The following is a 17,971-nucleotide window of genomic DNA, read 5'->3' on the forward strand; positions in this document are numbered from 1 at the left end:
AATAGACCGTAAGTAAATTGGTTGGTGCCGGGAAATGGCATTACGGTTCATGGCTTTACAGTTCACTAGCACTAAGTGACAGAGTCATTATTGAGATACTGTTATTGGTATTTACTCTTTGACCCTATTACTACTGAAAGTGCCAAAACCAACTGGTATGATTTTGTACTTAAGTTGTAGATAGATTCCTAAGGAAAATAACAATCGCTCACATATTTTAGATCTGAACACCCAAAAGTTTCCAGTGGAGTGTAATGTGCATTGATTCCACTCACTTATCCACAATGCCATGCAAATTTAAAACTTGCCCTAAGTGGATAAAATCTGTGGATATCTACAAAATTCCTACCACCTATTTTTGCTCACTTGTTCTTATAAAAATGCTCCCACCATGAGTGGCTTGGCCTAGCACCTGTGACACATGCAGTCCTAAAATGCTAAGTGGAACGATTGGCAATAGAGGTAGCTGTTGTATTTGGGCCTGCGCTCAGTGACCATCCAGGGAAACCTACCAAATCTAAACATTTCTGAAACCTACTAGTAAACAGCACTCTGGCAATGTGGGCTCCAAACGGCGTACTGGTATGTAATTAATACAAATTCTGTTTCCTCCAACGCTTTACTTTTGTGACCCCAGTGCCAAGAGGCCACCCCAACACAAGATCAAGAAATAACAAATTAAAAGGCACATTCAATTCTATACAGGATTATCTGTTCTAAAATCATCAGATGGTTAAACTGTTCTCCAGCAATAGATCAAGTAGTCATGATGTGACAAATAAAAGTTATTCAGGAGTCTTGCGAGTTGCTTTGAATCCAATTTTATTCAACAAATGCCAATTTGACAGAAGCAATCCATTCAGCCCAGCAAACGCGTTTTGTCCCAGTGGGACTTCATCAGGGCTTGATCAATATCCGAATGTTGTCATCTACCCAGTGTTGGCTCTAGTTGTTATCTCATAAATCCTCATAGATACATTTTTGTATCACTAGATGGCGCGTTGCACTCCCATCTTATCTTCATCCTTTCTGTTTCCTGGTTCGAATGTCCTAGGAGTTCACGCCTTTCTGAAACCTCGACACCCGGGGTAGTGAAGGGTAGTGTGACTCATGGATCCCACAATGTTTTCTTCCCCACAATGCCCTGCACACCTAAAACGTCAGCACAAATTGCACATTTTACTACTATTTCTGTGACATAAACTTCATGAATCTACACTGTTCTGCAAAATTCCTACCAGCCATTTGCAATGTTATGCAAAGTTTGAGGTTTGTATTGTGTTGTGGAATCCATGTGAGTTACACCACTCTGGATTCCCCCAGGTGTCTAGCTCTCAGAAATGTCTAGGTCTGGTACGTTTACCTGGGTGGTCCCTGAGGGTGGGTCCAAATACTGAAACTGCAACCACTGCCAAATCAAGTCATTTTTAGACAGGAAATATTGATGTCAACACAATAAACATTCTATCATGGGAGATAGGACCAGCCACACCAGTGGAGTACCCTTTTTAATCGGCAGATGTGTGGGAATGCTGGGAGGTAGGAAATTTGTGAATCCCTGCAGATTTTGGAAATTTCCCTCTCAGGAATGTGAGGAAAATGTAGTTTTAACCAAAGTTTGAGGTTTGCAAGAGCTCTGAGTGAGAAAACCTCATGCCATCCACACAAGTGACACCATCCTGGACTCCTGCAGGTGTCTAATTTTCAGAAATGTCAGTTTGGTAGGTTTCCCTGGATATCGGGCAAGCCCAGGCCCAAAATCCACAGCCACCAACGTTGCTAAAAAAGGTTGGTTTTCAGTGTACAAATTGGAGGTGTCCATGTTGTGTTTTGGGCAGTTTATTGTCACAGGCACTAGGCCCTGCCATACAAGTGAGGTGCAATTTGGAGAGCTGGGTGATAGGAAATTTGTTGAACCCTGCAGATTCTGGAAGTTGTTTCTCTCAAAAATGTTACAAAATGTGTGCTTTTAGATAAAGTTTGAGGTTTGCAAAGGCTTCTGGGTGCAAAAACCTTGTGAGATCCACGCAAGTGGCCCCACCCTTAACTCTCCCAGGGACCTAGTTTTCAGAAATGTCTGGGTATGGTAGTTTCCCTGAGTAGTGGCCGAGCTAGGACTTCAAATCTGCAGTTGATCACACTGTAAAAAACCCACAGATTTTCTGGGTGCAATCTGATGCCTTCAGGTCGCGTTTTGTGTCGCAGACACCATGTCCAGTCACACTAGTGGGATGCTGGTTTCATCAGGAGACGTGTAGGAACAAAGAATAGTAGAGCATCTACTATTACCAATTGGATTTCTCTGCATTTGTACCTTCCAAATGTAAGCCAGTGTGCAAAAAAGACAGCATACTGCAAAATGCCCTCTGGGTAACAACTAATTCAGAGGTGTTCAAATAACAACTGTTCCTAAACTAGTGTACAGTTCAGAAATACGTAGGTTTTTGGGGGAGCTAGAGTGCCGGCGAGCAAGATGGCCGCACTGACGTGAGGCTCGTGCCGCCCGGGACAACAATCCGACATGTATCCTGTTCCCCACTGAGCTAATCGGGGTAAAAGAGCCATGTTTTAACGGCTGATGCTGTCCAGATGCCTGCACATGAAAAATTAAATGCGCAACGGATCCAACCAGGGGAAAACGTAATTAGAATGACAGAGGCCGCATTGTGCAAGACGATGGCGGCGCACAGGAGCTAACAGCCACGTCCAGTCCCCAGAAGCGGAGGACTGATCGGAGGGGAAGACTGCGGGGTCGGGGAGGGGGCCGAGTTGCCCCTCACCCGCTGTGGAGCTGTGTGCGGCCCATCAGGGGTGGGGGAGCAACGCAGGGCAGACCGAGTGGAACAGAGCTACACCACAGGCACACCCAGGCGGAGGGCGCTGGTGACAGCTGCGCTGCCAGGAGAAGACTGCCTAGTAAATAACTGCAGCGGACGAAGACAGAATGAAGAAACCAGCAGCCTGGTAGTACTCAAGGGGCCCAATTACTTGAACGAGGAAGGCAGACAACGGGTGGGAGGCAAGAGCTGTGGCGGGTAGGGCCACGGGCAAAGTGTGAGCAGGGCCTCCCACGAAGGCAGCCCAGCTAGGGCTGGGTGCGGCTTGGAGGAGGCTCGGGAAGCTCCTGCTCGCCTCCGCGCCCACACACCAATACGAGGAGCGAGTGTGGCGGGTTGGGATGGCAGTGCGGCCCTGCCCGTACTGAGCGAAGGGCTTGTCCTGGGCAACCTCCCCTCACATAAAACTACATATTGCTGCAAAGACACACAGCAGTGGGAGGCCTCCCTATTAGATAATTGAAGTCACAAAGGAGGCCCTTAGCCTTTATTAACCGGCTCGCTGAGGAAAGGGGGTGCATTTAGAAAAGTGAAACTGAGGCCAGTGCATCCCTAACAACATTAAAGGACACATACAAAACTAAATGAAAACGAAACGAAGACACAAGAGACTGGTAAAAGTACTTCCTAGCAACCGTTAGACCTGCACCTTGAGGCCTACCAGATTAAGTTACTCTGCAACAGCACTCAGGCCGTGCTTCCATGTACGCCGACCAACTCCCCCCCTGGGCACAACACAAGTGTAGGAGGGAGGAACTCTTCCTCCCTCCCATCGTGACTGCAGCAACCCATACAGCCACGCAGGGGGGCAAACAAACCACATCACCACTGGGGACACTGCTGCGCCTGGGAGGAACAAAAGACAAACACCTAGATTGGCACAAAGGCTGGAAGACTAGTGGGACACGGCTCAAAGAAAGCCCTAGTTGAATATCACATCTGGAACAACGACGGGCAAGCACTGCTCTGGCTGGGCCTTTAATGGTGTATCACTAGCGACACAGTGAACATTGTGTATCCTCAGCCCTGACCTCCCGCACTGTTGTATCGGGCAGGAAGATCTACCCCCTACTATTCTCCTAGGCTATTTGCAGTCCTAACCCACTATAGGCTATCCAAATTAATAGAAGAAATGGGACGAACGGAAGGGAAGCGAGCTAAACGGCAGGGGAAGCCACCACAGACATGGCAGAAGGCCATCAGTCGCAATACACTCCTGAGGATTCTGACTTGCATTCCCTATTACTGGCCATGTGACACAGCTCCATATAAGCCAAAATGGGTACCATGAATATGTGAATGAACTTCATCACCCAGAGATTAGAGAAGCAGGATTGGCACACAAGTAAAGCTGAACAACGAATATCCAACATCGAGGACACCTCTAGGCAGCGGGGGACCAAATGCAACAAATGGAATGCCTCCTACGCACTATAGCTGCCAAGAACGAAGACTTGGAAGGCAAGATCTAGGAGGAACAACCTTCGCATCCTGGGACTTCCTGAATCCACAGCTGTGGGATGAATGGAGGATTACGTGGAGACCATGCTGACAACACTGTTCGACGCCTCGGCACTGTCCAAGCAACTGGTGGTGGAAAGAGGGCACAGATCTTTGGCAGCAAGACCCCTGCCAGGCGCACCGCCCATGCCCATCATAGCCCGGCTGCTAAATTATCGAGACAGTGATGCGGCACTTCGGTTGGCCAGGGAACAGGGACGCTGTACATATGATGGAAATTAAATAGCCTTCTACCCCAACTTTACAATGGCGTGCAGGAAGCACAAAGGAAATACCTTTCTCGTGAAGCGAAAATTGCAAAAAGCAAATAACATACTACGCATTACAGTGCAAGGCAAACATCACATTTTCATTAATCCTCAGCAAGCTTAGGAGACGGAAGACGGCGCGTTTCTGACGCAGAAGGGAGCCCAAACCCAAGGCCTGCAAGTCCACTAGCCAAAAATGAATGACCAACTTCAGGAAACCCATCCAATCACCCCAAAACTATCTGCCAACTGACGGCTTGACTGCACAATGCGCAACTATGAACCCACACAATACAGGATAGCTCAAGATCAGGAAAAGTGGACTGCACAAATGTAGACGTTATTGCATAACCACAGCCCATACAAGCTGAACACGAAACGCCTGAAGGCGAGATACGGCTCTGAGAGGAACCGATGAATCCTTGAAGCTGTCAACAACTAATCTTCGAGGGCAAAAGCTTGGACCTCTGGCGATACCCCCAAGCAGGAATTCCCAATTGAACTGATACACCTGCAATTACTGTGAAATGAGTGTCATACTTGTCTTCTATCTCTTTTCCCATCAATTTTTTTTCGTACTTTTTGCTCTTTTACACTATTATGGTTGGCACCACATGGCTTCGTGGAGGTGCGCTTTGATACGGTTGGATTCACTGACGGGATTGGGCTGTTGGTGAGGGTGGGGGTAACAGAAACGGGGAAATATTATTGTTTTTACATTGCACTAGACTATTATTCCTAGACAAATCCCAGACCTCAGCTAAGGACCGTCACACCCACGTCCGATTACGACTTACATACTTAGTGCAACGATCCAATGAGTGCACCACAGCCCACTAAGAGACCACACTATAACTTCATGTCCTGGAATGTGAGAGGGCTGGGGGGATCCTCTAAAGCGTAGGCACATCATAAACTACATGGATAGACACAACAATCACGTCGTGATGTTACAAGAAACCAACTTTGACGCCGGTAGAATGAACAACTTTGCAGCATTGTGGGCAGCACATACCTGTTTTGTGTCCTACTCCACGTACTCTAGGGGCACTGCCATACTGATTAAGTGCGGGGTACAATAAAATCATTTTGGTGTGGCATTCGGTGTACTGTGGGCAGTACCAATTGTGGTAATCCTCTACCACCATTTTTCAATGGTCCAAACCAACCCAGCATGAAGTGGGACAAATGGCTTCATCATTTTAATAATTACATATTGGCTATTAACGGTGCAACTTTTCCTCCGGAAAGGAAAACAGCTTTGCTTCTTAACCTTATGGGTAACGATGCAGAGGATATTTTCAAAAATGTACCTGCTGTAGCATCTCCACATGGAGTTGATGCTGGTAACTATGATTGCTTTTGAGAGGCTTTAGATAGATTAGAGAAAAGATTCAAGGAAGAACCCCACATTGTTTTGGAAAGAGTTCAATTTTACACTCGCCACCAATTGATTGAGGAATCTGTGGATGCCTATGTTTCTTCCTTAAGGGTTCTTGCTGCTGATTGTGCGTTTGGGATTGAAGTTCATACTTACATCAGAGATCAATTGATCATTCAATGTTCCAACAAAAAGATCCAGGAACAGCTTCTACGCCAACACAATCCTACCCTGAAATTTCAAAAAGGGTAGAGCGTGCTATTAGTTCTTTCAAAACTATTAATGTAGACCGCACTGTTGTGGGAGTTGCAGCTTTATCTGTTAAAGATGGCAGTAAAGTTGGCTTTTCTAAGTCAACATTTTCAAAACCTTTTATTTTTAAAACAAATCTCTCCCTGCTCAAACACTGTGTTGGTATTAAGGATCCAGTACTCAAATGATTTGCCCCTTTTCTATCCAACTGATCTCAAATTGTAAAGGTGGAAGGCAAAGTTTGAGCAGGCACCGATCATCTGTGGGGTCCCGCAAGTCTCCATCTAGCCCCAATTTTCTTTAACCTATACATTGAAACCCGTTCAGAAATTTGTGAGGGCCAGGTCTGTCTCTCTAGCTACCAGTACACAGATGACACCCAACTCTCCTTGAAAACGTGGACACTGCTTAATGAACAAGTTACTTACCTTCATTTACATATTTTCTGGTAGAGAGAACATCTGACCGCAGATTGCTCACCTTGCACTTTTCCCTGGGCACCAGACTGGGTCAGGAAACTTTTGCTAGCAATTCCCTCATGTGTCGGTAAGTGGCATTGTGCATCTCTGTTCTGCCCCAGGAGTGACGTCAGGCCCCATGTATGTGCCAGTTCCATGAGCTGGCATCAGTTTCCTTCTACTCTCTGGTAGATACAGAGACTTGAAATTAGAATATGGCAATGTGTAGATTCTCAGATTTGAAATCTTATTAATTTACTGTATAAAATAATTTCACTAAATGGTGAGGAGGATTGGTCGGTGAGGAATCCGTTGTTAGATAGAGGCTCTACCAGAAAAGTAATTACAGAAGGTATGATACTTCTTCTTCTGATAGAGACTTCTAACAACATGTTCCTCACCTTGTGAATATATTCTTAAGCAGTACCTCCCCTTGGTGGTCATTCTGTGAAAATACTCAGACCAGGGACCAATCGTAGGACAGACTGGGCAAAATGTGCATACCACCAGACCTGCCTGCCCAGGTAGTACGTGAGCAGTGGCGTAGCAGGCTGGCAAAAATCCAGAACTGGCACACTGCGTGCTAGTGCAGCCGTACCAACCTCTGCTCTTGTGAAATGAGCATGCAAGCCTTCTGGGGGTTGCTTTTTTAGCCAGCCTATAGCAAACCTTGATGCATAACACAATCCATTGGGAGATGGTTCCCTTTTGCTCTGCTTTGCCCTTCTTCACTCCAAAGAAAACGATAAATAGCTGATGATCTTGTTGGTATTATTTGGTCCAGTTACTATAAAAACTAAGGGCCCTCTTAGGATTCAGACTGTGGAGCCGTTCTTCTTCCTTGGAGGGATGGAGTGGTGCATCAAAAGTTGGCAAGGTTATGGATTGCGCTGTGTGTAAAAGCGTACTTACCTATTTTGTCTTTGACCGGCGAAAATGTTTGTCTGGGAAGAATGACGCGTATGGCTGTGCCACAGACAACGCCTGAAGCTCGCTGACTCACCATGCAGAAGTAATGGCAATTAGAAACCCTGACTCGATGGTTAGGAGACAGACAGGGAGCTGTGAATTGGCTCAAATGGAGTGCACATGAAGAAAGTGAGAACCAAATTATGGTCCTATAGTGGCATGACAAAAGATGTTCGTGGGGACAGATGGGTCAGCCCCTTCAAAAAAGAAAATCTATATGGATTTGCCCATCATTGTGTGCGTGTGCGGGGGGGGGGGTTGTTTGTTGGGACATAACAATGCCACAGCAAGACCGCTCTTTTCGTCAAGGAAATGTAACCACATCACTCCAATCTTAATTGCACTACACTGCTTCCCAGTGAGGCTAGAATCAAATATGCAGGAGGATGTCTAGCCTATGAAGCAGTCCACTCAAACTGTTAAACTTACGTTGATAATGTTCTCAAACTATCATGTAATATGCAAATGAGAAGCAAAAACAATCTTCTTACAGAAACTCCCAAATGTTGCATCAGTCTTTCCCTGGAGTCGCCACTCTCCTCCTGTGGAAATTAAGAGTTTGGTTGATCGGTACTCGGTCACAAATGCAATGGATTTTTCTTGTACCATGCACTTTTAATAAGGCGAAAGGGATGTCTGTCACATTTGTGATGGAGTATCCATCTGACAAACTCTAAATCAGGCCCTTACTCTTCGGTCCTTCTATCATCTCCTAAAGACCTTTTCTGACTGGATCTGACCAAATGACCCCTGTGTACTTAGTTCCTTATACTGTATTACAGCTTCATCTATCAATAACTTTAGCTCACTTTGATAACTTACCCCTACCGGCCCCTCATTGCTCCACCCATTGCTTCCTCTACCTCCACACTCCTCTCCCTTTCTTTGCAACTTTGCCCTTTTCCCTTATCCGGGCAAGCCCACCTCCACTGGTCCATATCACCTGAAATTTCCCCCCCTCCACTTTTTCCCTCCACCCTCTTCTTCTTCATTGTCTCTGTACTATCTCCCTTTCCCACCTATCCCCTCAATCTGTTTGTAACTCTTTAAAGAAATGGCAGGTATATCATAGTCACATTGCACATACTAAATACTGGTCTTGTGTGGCAATTAAAGCTTCAAAATGGTGGCACAGTATTGCTTCAAAGAGGTTATTTGACAATAAGTAGCTCCAAGAGGCCTGCAGATGTGTATATTCCACTATATTTAATGATCTTGATGAAGATCTATCGCAATATTGGGAAGATGTCTCAATAACACGCCTTATACTATGATGAGGAGCGCAATGTTGCCAAATTGAAAGAGCAGATTAATCTATTAGAGAAAGAGATTAAAGACATGAACCTAAAGAGAACCACTGAAAATAATTAGGAAATTCTGAACATAATTAAGGAACACCAGTTATTCCTGAAAGAAAAAAAAATGAATGACATAAGGAGAGATGAGAGGGATTACAACAGTGGCAGAATTTTTACATTTGTAACAAATGTGTTGATATCCAGGTGACTAGAGAAATAATTTCTAATAGAGTAACAGTGGAAGGAGGTCTACTTTTTGTAGTAGTTCAGAACTAACCTCCTCAGAGGAAGCAGAACTCATTTGATTCCACAGACCTCGCCTTTTTTTAAAAAGAGGTTTACAGATTTCAAATAGGCTCCACAAAAGGAAACACAAAATACACGACGGCAGACCCCCAACTAAGGAAACAATGATGAGGAAACAGATGAATTAAACAGGGTATGAAACAGTGGGCATTGAGATGTGACAACACTACGGAGGGTTAACCTATCTTAGAAATCCCGTTTGTTCTTCAAGACAGTTGCATGGCCTAAAGTATCTCTCTTCAGAGTATGAGATCTACACCCTGGTAAATCAGTGTGATCAACATATCTCTGGGATACTTTTGTTGGGGGCTCACCCAAAGGACCCACCTGTGGTCTGCTTCATCATCGGACCCACACCCTACTCACCTAGTGTGAGAAGGCGGGCTTAACGCGTTTGTAAGCGGAGCGCTCAAGCTACGGCTTAGGAATTACACACACACACATTTTTTTTTTGCAGAGTTTTATGTAGCGCGAACTTGACCCGAATCCGAATCAGGTATCAGATCGCTTTACATAGCACCAGTTATGTTACATGAGGACACACATTCATGTGTTGTTAGGCACGGGGAGATTAAGTGATTTGCCCAGAATTACAGGAAGCTCAGCGTCATTGCCGAGACTCGAACCCAGTTCCCCAGGTCTGAGGTCGAGCGCCCTAGCCGTTAGGCCAACTCCTCTCCAACATTCACATTTAAAAGGCACATCAGACAAAAGATAAATCCAATTGTTCAAAATATGTTTAAAAACGGTGTATAACATGCTCACACACAATTAGTGAGAATAGTGGAATAGAGTTTTGCAAGTGCACCCACATGGCCTACATATCTGTTTATTGGGTAATGGGGTAAGAGGCTCCCTGTAGTCACACATTTTGAGAGAAGAAAGTTTTAGGATTGCTTGGGATCAAATATGTTCAGCCTCCTTTACTTCAAGGGACTATCGGGTACATGCATCAAAATCAGAAATAGCGATTCCTAAATTGCGAATAATAAGGAATCGCAATTTAGAAAACGCTATCCGCAATGCATGAACCCGTTCTCGCAAAATTATCGATTCAGTAACAATCGCAGACGTGAATAGCGATTTCCCAAAAGAGACGCGCAAAATCCGAAAAACACCTTTTGCAATTTTGCATTTAGCGAATTTGCAATTAGTTTAGCGAAATCGCAATTAGCGATTTCGCAAATTGCGAGTTCGCAAAAAGCGTGTCGCATTGGAAGCATGCTGATGACATCACAACCAGGAAGCCATCCAGCCCATGCTTCATTCAGGGCCCAGAGGAAGTGAGAGGAGGAAGCAGAGTGCTGGAGCTAAGCTGATACATCACCCAAGTCTGTTTGCTGTAACTTTCTGTGCACCAGAATGGATCAGACAACATCAGGGGAGAGTGCCACGCCCAGAAAGAGAACACTGAAATTCAGTGAACGAGAACTTGAAAACTTCATTGAGGAGGTGTCCAAGAGCCATGACAAGTTCTTTGGAAAACTTTCACTCAAAGTGCCAGAGACAGAAAAATACAGGATATGGCTGCGTATAAAGAGCAAGGTAAATGCTGTGGGTGTCTCACACCGCAGCATAGATGAACTCAAGAAGAGGTGGTACGACCTGCATAGCCGGGCCAAGGAGCGAATCGCAGAAAGGCTTAAGGAGGCAATGAGTACAGGAGGGGGCCTAGCTAGAGTACCCGACAACACAGCACTGGAGGACCTGGTGGAGGCGACAATCCAGCCTGAGGCAGTGGTGGGACTGACCCAGCTGGACACATCCTGCGCGGCTAGTACCACACAAGGTAAGATGCATGCAACCATACACGTCTAAGTACTGTTCAGTTGTGCACATACCCCCAGGATACAGGTCAAACTCCAGTCCATGTTTTCCCTCATACACCCAATGCATTATGGGAGTTGTAGGCATGTCAGTCAAGAGGGCAGTCAAACACAACAATGGCAAGTAAAACACGCCAACATTGCATGGCAGTCAGTGATTGCAGTCAGTGATTTAATGTGAGCCAAGTATGGCCCCCCAGAACAACATTGGAAGCTGGAATCAAGCTCACCTGAAGTGTTGGAATCCTGGTAGCCACCTTGATTTCCGCCGGAACGTCCCTTTCTATATTGTCCTCTCCCTTTGCGAGAGGGATAGAACTGAGAACGGAAGCTGTAGCCTGAATCCTGACCACCGCCTCTTTGGGACTGGAATCCCCTCTGGGAATTGTGAGAGCCACAGCCGACGTCCCCGATGTCGTCCGGCCCTGGCAAAAACTGGTCGAAATGCTCGCCGCAACGAAGCTTGAGCCTTATCAAGGCCACTGAAAGTTGCCACAAACTTCGTCAGTTCTTTAAAAAAATGGATGTCCGAACAAAAGCCCCTGAGCTAAAGGGCCGGACTCGGAAGAGGAGAGCTCCGCCAGTTTAGGATCCAATTTAAGGAGAATGGAACGGCGTCGCTCAATGGAAATTGCACAGTTGGCATTACCCAACTGGCAAATAGCCCTCTGAGCCCATTCAATAAGTTCATCAGGGTTAACAAGGGCAGAAGACTCTTTGGCTGAAAACCCGAGGTCTAAAATCTTCGTAAGTGGCCCTAGCAAATCCAGCAATTTGTCCTGACAGGAGCGCCAGGATCTATCCAGACCCTTTTTGGGGTCTTTTGCATATTTTTTGAAAAAAGGAAACCATTGTTGGATCAATCTCTGGAGTATCTGCTAAATGGTCGGCGAGATCCAGACACGGGCACTCGGACCGAAGGCGGGCCCTGACATCCTTCTCAAAGGGTTGCCGGATATGAGCTTGAACATACTCCGCCACAGCAGGGGATGGAAGCCATGAAGAAGAATGAGGATGAAAAATATCCGAAGGCTCAAAAGTTAAAACTGGAGGATGTGTAGGAGCATCCACATAATGCTCCTTACGCGACTTCTTGCGAGGCGGAGGAACAACCTGATCAGTGGAAGCTGAGGAATGCGTACCGTCAGTGTCCGTGACAATGCTGGTGGATGCCGAAGCGCCCCCCAAGGCCAATTTGGAAGACTGATCAGAGGCTAAAGTTTTGGCCAATCTCTTAAAGTCCGATTTATGAGGATTAATAGGAGACTTAGAAGACGTACGTGTGGAAGGCAACCAGCCCTGTTTTTTGGCGTAATGAGTCAAATGACGTTTCAAGGGGTTGATAGCACAAGCAAGTGCCTTATTAACTGAGTGTTGCACACCCTGGTCTAAAGCCTCAACCAAATCATGCTCCGAAAATCCAGAGGCGTCATCCTCATAAAAGTAGTCATCTTCATCCAAATATTCATTCATAGTGACACAAAGTGTTACAGTAATGCCCACAAGATGACAAAGTTCTAAAAGGCCAAAGGCACAATGCAGGGGGAGTGAAAAAAACCCTCAGCAAGCCAACAGTACAGGAAACAAGCATTGGCATAGCCAATAGGTCTCGCCTTTGGGACCTTATAAGTGTTTAGCCATGCAACAATTGCATAACTAAACACTTATAAGGTCCCAAAGGCGAGACCTATTGGCTATGCCAAGCGGCCGTGAGGCCGCAAAAGTGAAAGTGATCGCGATCAAACATCAAAGCGGCCATGCGGCCGCTAAAGTGAAAGTAATCGCGGTAAAGCGTGGCGCGCGCGCGCCCGCGCACATGCACTGTAGCTCTAGGCTGGCCTGGTAGCACTTTTTGGAGCCCTCTCAATAAGTCTCGACAGACCAGCGCATGCGCTGGTTCAGGCGAGACCTAAAAACCTGCACACACTGTTAATAATTAAATGTGGAGGGAGGGCTTGCTGAAAAATAACACTCTAGGCAGAGCCTATGCTTATTTGTACAGCCCAATGCAATTTTCCTGAGCAAAAGGCGTCAATGGGGCAGAAAACGCGAGGCTGTGGGCAGATGTTGAGGAGAAACAACCTTCGTTATGCCAAATCTCCGTGAAACACGGAAGAAAAGCCTTAAAATGGCCGCCCGCCGTAGACATAAAAAAGGAGGTCGCGCACAGCGCGAGTCCTTCAGCCCCCTTCTCCCGCTCCACCAAATGCTTTAAAACGCCCCCGCTAAACGCGCACAGAAGCGGCGAAAAACGAAAGCCGTGAACAGCCCAAGCCGCTTACAGAGCGCGCGGAATACCAAGAAAGCACGAGCGCTAATAATACAGTCAGCAATAGAACTTTACCAAGCAGTAATTAAATAATATAAAATGAAGCACCTAACTGGCTGCGGAGCAGCAAAGAAAGAGGATACGATACTTTCTTCATGACCTTTTATAATATGGTTCTCTGTGGTTGGTCACGTGATACCCTGGTGTTCATGGGTACTGTATTTTTTATTTACCTACTGTTTTCTAATTGGCTGCTGAGCATTTCTAATAAAGAAATGAGAAAGCATAATCGGAGCCTCCTGTCCTGACATACAATTGGGATATTTGCGCATTCTGGCCACATCTTTGGCTCCGCCCACTGAGCCAATCCTTGGGTTATTCCCGCCCTCTGATTTTCCGCCCACAGTTCCCCTACTTTTTTTCCCCCCACTTCGACCACTGCTCAGAGGCAAAAGTTTTGCTCCGTGGCCAGGGATCGCAAAGGAAGGAAGTAGCAGGAAGGAAGTAGCAGGAAGCAAGCTAGAGGTCACAGCTAGGGACCCCTCACTTTCTGCAAATGACGTCCATGGCAAAGTAAACCTGCTCGCTATTTCCCAGCTGTAGTGTCGGAAAACAAAGGTTAACTCAGGTAAATTTGGGGTTTAATTAAATCAATTTACACTCCGAAGGCGCATAAAACGGGCACTGAGCCACCGCAGCCTATGATTTAGCCCCGGTGATTACTTAGTGGTATAAGGCAATGAAAAGCTTTTCTCAAAAAAAGCCTGTAACCGTACATGTAAAATGAAGGCATTTTTCTTTTGCACACGATTCCGTTTTTATTTTAATAGATGTAAATCACTTGCTGTATAATAAATAAGTCTGTAACAATTGTCTTGTGTGCACGTAGTATTTAATCTTGCCTCCTCTTCGATTCAAAGTTGCAAGTGATTATGCCCCGTTTTTATCTAAATCTCGCAAAAAATGTTGTCACGTATGAACTAAGTCTAAAATGCCGCATTGGTCTTTTAAAATTAACTAGCACCTGACACTATGGCACAGGCAACTAAACCTCTCCTATAGTTTTTTTTTACCCATCAACCTATAACACATCCAGCGGCCATCAATTGAGTTAAAAAGTACAAACCAAACCGTCAAAAAAAAAAATATATATATATATATATCAAAAACAAAATAAGAACTGGTTTCACTGGGGCTCGAACCCAGGACCTTCTGCGTGTAAAGCAGACGTGATAACCGCTACACTATGAAACCAACATGCTCGCAGTGGTTGCAGTACGGTATGTATAACTCTGCAGCACGAAATTATGTCAAAAAAAATATGTTTATATTACATCTGGCCCGCTCAAACGCCCCTCACTCGTCTAGATACAAAATATTTATATTTCAAACACAAAGTGTCAGCTCGCACATTGGTCTTCTAAATTACGCTCAATTGGGGTCTTGCCATTTCAGCTCAACAAAAATATTGCTTTACGACAGCTTGCCTTCCTAACGCACGTTTTTAAGCAATCGGCACCTTTTTCAATTGAGAAGCGTTCACTTATGTATACATTTTGCACAATACAGAGAAACTGGCACCCCTGAGCTCAAAAGAATCGAAAGCCTCTTGTAATAAAAGCCGTGCACTCTAATGAAAGAACAAATACAAGCCGTGCATTCCAGCGAAAGCTCCACTGAAACAGTTATACAGCTCCTTCCTACTTGGTCGCAGCATTTGAGAGGTTTGAAAAACTGCGCAACGATAGTCCCTTTTCAATATCCATGCCATCAAGATGAAACCCTATCTCATACACCATATTAAATTATACGACCGAGAAAACGGCGTCCTACTTGTGGACGTGCTTTGGTCAGGCATGGCGACATCCTGACGCAAAATTCAGTGATCCTTAATTCGCCAAGAGGCATTTGGTAGCGGTAACTTCTGTTGACGAGTTTCCACACCGAATGTGGTCGACGCGAGGTTTCCAAATGTTTTTCTCAAGAGTTGAAATGCGGTCTAGTGTTTAAAGCTTCGGCCGCAGGTGCAGCAAGTTTCTGCCCACCCAAACTGGAGAGAGAGGCTGGATATTTCTCAGTGCGCGTGCTACAGGGAGGGAGGGATCTGTTGTGGGCGTGATGTGGTGCTCGTCATGATCTTTAACATGCAGCTGCGCTTAAAGTTATCTTAAACATTCGCTTTTAATCTCTTGGTTAAATTCGGTGTCTTCTGGTTCCCTTGCGGAGAGAACCACAGCGGATGACAAACATGTGCTTCTTTATATTGGTGTACCGTGATTCCCACTTTTCTCAAAACCGTTTCATTGGTATTACGTTTAACTAGGACTAGGCGTACTTTACGAATTTGTTTTACGTGGTTATTCTTAACGGAAGGGCGTATTTTCTTACGACCTTATGTGCGAGCAACGGGCGCCACTTGTTTTCTTTTGTGAATTCCAGCCACAGATAGAACCTAGTATCTGATGGATCTCTGGGCCATATGTACAAAGAAGTGGCGGAGTGAGGCGTTAACCGTCATGGCTTAATGCCTCACTCCGTCACTTAAGAAATGCAAGGCTGCACCATATTTGCAAGAACGCTGCTGCGAAGTTTAGCAGCTTAGAGCCAACACAGCCACCCTTGGACAATAGTGCAACGGTGTGTGCGTGCAGGGGAAGATGTCCCTTCCTACACATAAACAATCTTTAAATGCAGTTTTGTCACTTCTATGTGTGATGCTTAATACAGCACACATGGAAGTTACAAAATGTAATTTTTTTAAAAGATTGTTTGTGTGCAGGCAGGGACACCTTCCTACACATAACAATACAAGGCGTATTGCTTTTTCCATGTGTGCTGCATTGACAAAGCAAAAACGAGGAGAAATAAAGCATTTCTCCTCGTTTCGCCAAGTTAAGATCAGGTTTTCCCTGGACTTAATTTTAACGCTGCCTCCTATTTATGCCACCCGTGTAAATAGGGGCAGCGTCAAAATCAATAGGTGTTGCAGCGGAACTCCCACCGCAACACCCACTTGCCTCCCCTTTCATGCTAAGCATAGCGTGAAAGGGGGCCTTATTTAGAAGGCAGCGTTAACCCGCGTTAAGTGGCTTAATGCTGCCTTGTAAATAATGCAAAAAAAGCAATTGATGGACAGAATGCAGAACAATGTCATACGTTTACCCCAGTACAGAGATCTGGGCCTAAATCCATTGTTTTTGTGCTTGCCACGCCATTCCAGTTTGGACCCAGCCATATGCAAATCAGTCTTGACCCTGCGCCCAATGGGAACAGTCAAGCCCAAACTGCCAGGCCAGGTCCTCTCTGGACTGGAAACGAGCACCCTAGGACCGGTTTCAGGCTTTCAGCCCTCTTTAGCCAGGATAGCTTGACTCCAGTGACATGGAGAGCACGGGACCCACGTCTGGGCATACCCGTCCCACTCGGGGTGACAAATGCAAAAATAACAATTGATGAACAGAATGCTGAACAATGTTATACATTCGCCCCAGTACAGAGATCTGGGCCTAAATCCATCGTTTCTTTGCTCACCATGCCATTCCAGTTTGGACCCAGCCATATGCAAATCAGTCTTGACCCTACTCCCAATGGGAACAGTCCACAAGGGAAACAAGCATTTACAATGCAATAGGTCTCGCAGTGACATTGTTTTGAGTAAATGGCCTTGTAAATGACATTGTTTTTTTGTTTGGTTTTCTTTTGTAAAACAAATAAAAGGCATTGTAGTTTAAAATGCTAATAGCTAAAAGTTTTGCAAATGCAAATTCTACTGCATCGCATTTACTTTTCAAATTTTTTTTTAATCATTTTTTTTATTATAAGTGCTATACACAGAGAGTAAAGCATTCCTTTGTCAGTAACTGTCACAGTTATTTTACCGAATGACACACTTCTCAATACCACCGAAAATCCGAAAGATATACACAGACATAATTATCTTCATCCCCGCCTCCCGCACCTCCAAAAGTCCTGTGTGTGGCTCCACCCTAGGTGAATACATTCAGTCACTTAAGTCCGGCTCTGAGTCCTCGGGTGGTGGGTCGTATATATTTCCCCTGAAGGCGTTCCATTTTCCCCACACCCGCGTCCATTTTCGTGGGCAACCTCTGTGGATGAAACTGCCTTTTTGGCGACTATGGCGCAGTTCAGGTCGCGGCATCACTGCCCATGTGAGGAAATCGTTGGTGCCCCCAGTGCTGTGCAATGTTCCGTTTGGCTAGTGTGATACTTAAGATTGCCCAGGCCTGCATTGCATGGTTGAGATCTGAGCATCGCATTTACACGAGTGTGAGCTATTGGCATTGGAAATGGTAATGGCTTTTATTAATGTGATTTTTCATTTTAACAACATAAATATAATGGATTTCTAATTCAATAGCATAAACTTATGTAAGTGAGATATTTATTTTATTTCCAAGATGTTGAGAGCTATTTTCATTGTAATTAAAATGCTTTAACTTTATGTGTTTATAAAACCTACAAGGTGTGCATTAATATGCACACCTTGGTACACGCATTACAATGGAATAGGTGTTGCAGTTTGAGATGCACTAAGAGAGATGTGTAGGCCTCAGTTCTCTGGCAGCAGGGGGGTTGTAATGCACAG

At 45.3% G+C, this 17,971-nt stretch overlaps 1 non-coding gene across 1 annotated transcript; it reads right to left on the bottom strand.

Moving 5' to 3' along the window:
• Positions 1 to 14,546: 14,546 nt before the first annotated feature.
• On the bottom strand, positions 14,547 to 14,619 carry TRNAV-UAC (transfer RNA valine (anticodon UAC)). Its single transcript has one exon. It is a non-coding gene; the product is annotated as a tRNA-Val (tRNA).
• Positions 14,620 to 17,971: the final 3,352 nt, after the last annotated feature.

The sequence above is a fragment of the Triturus cristatus genome, chromosome 5_2 (genome assembly GCF_964204655.1).
Source record: "Triturus cristatus chromosome 5_2, aTriCri1.1, whole genome shotgun sequence".
Taxonomy (NCBI): Eukaryota; Metazoa; Chordata; class Amphibia; order Caudata; family Salamandridae; genus Triturus; species Triturus cristatus.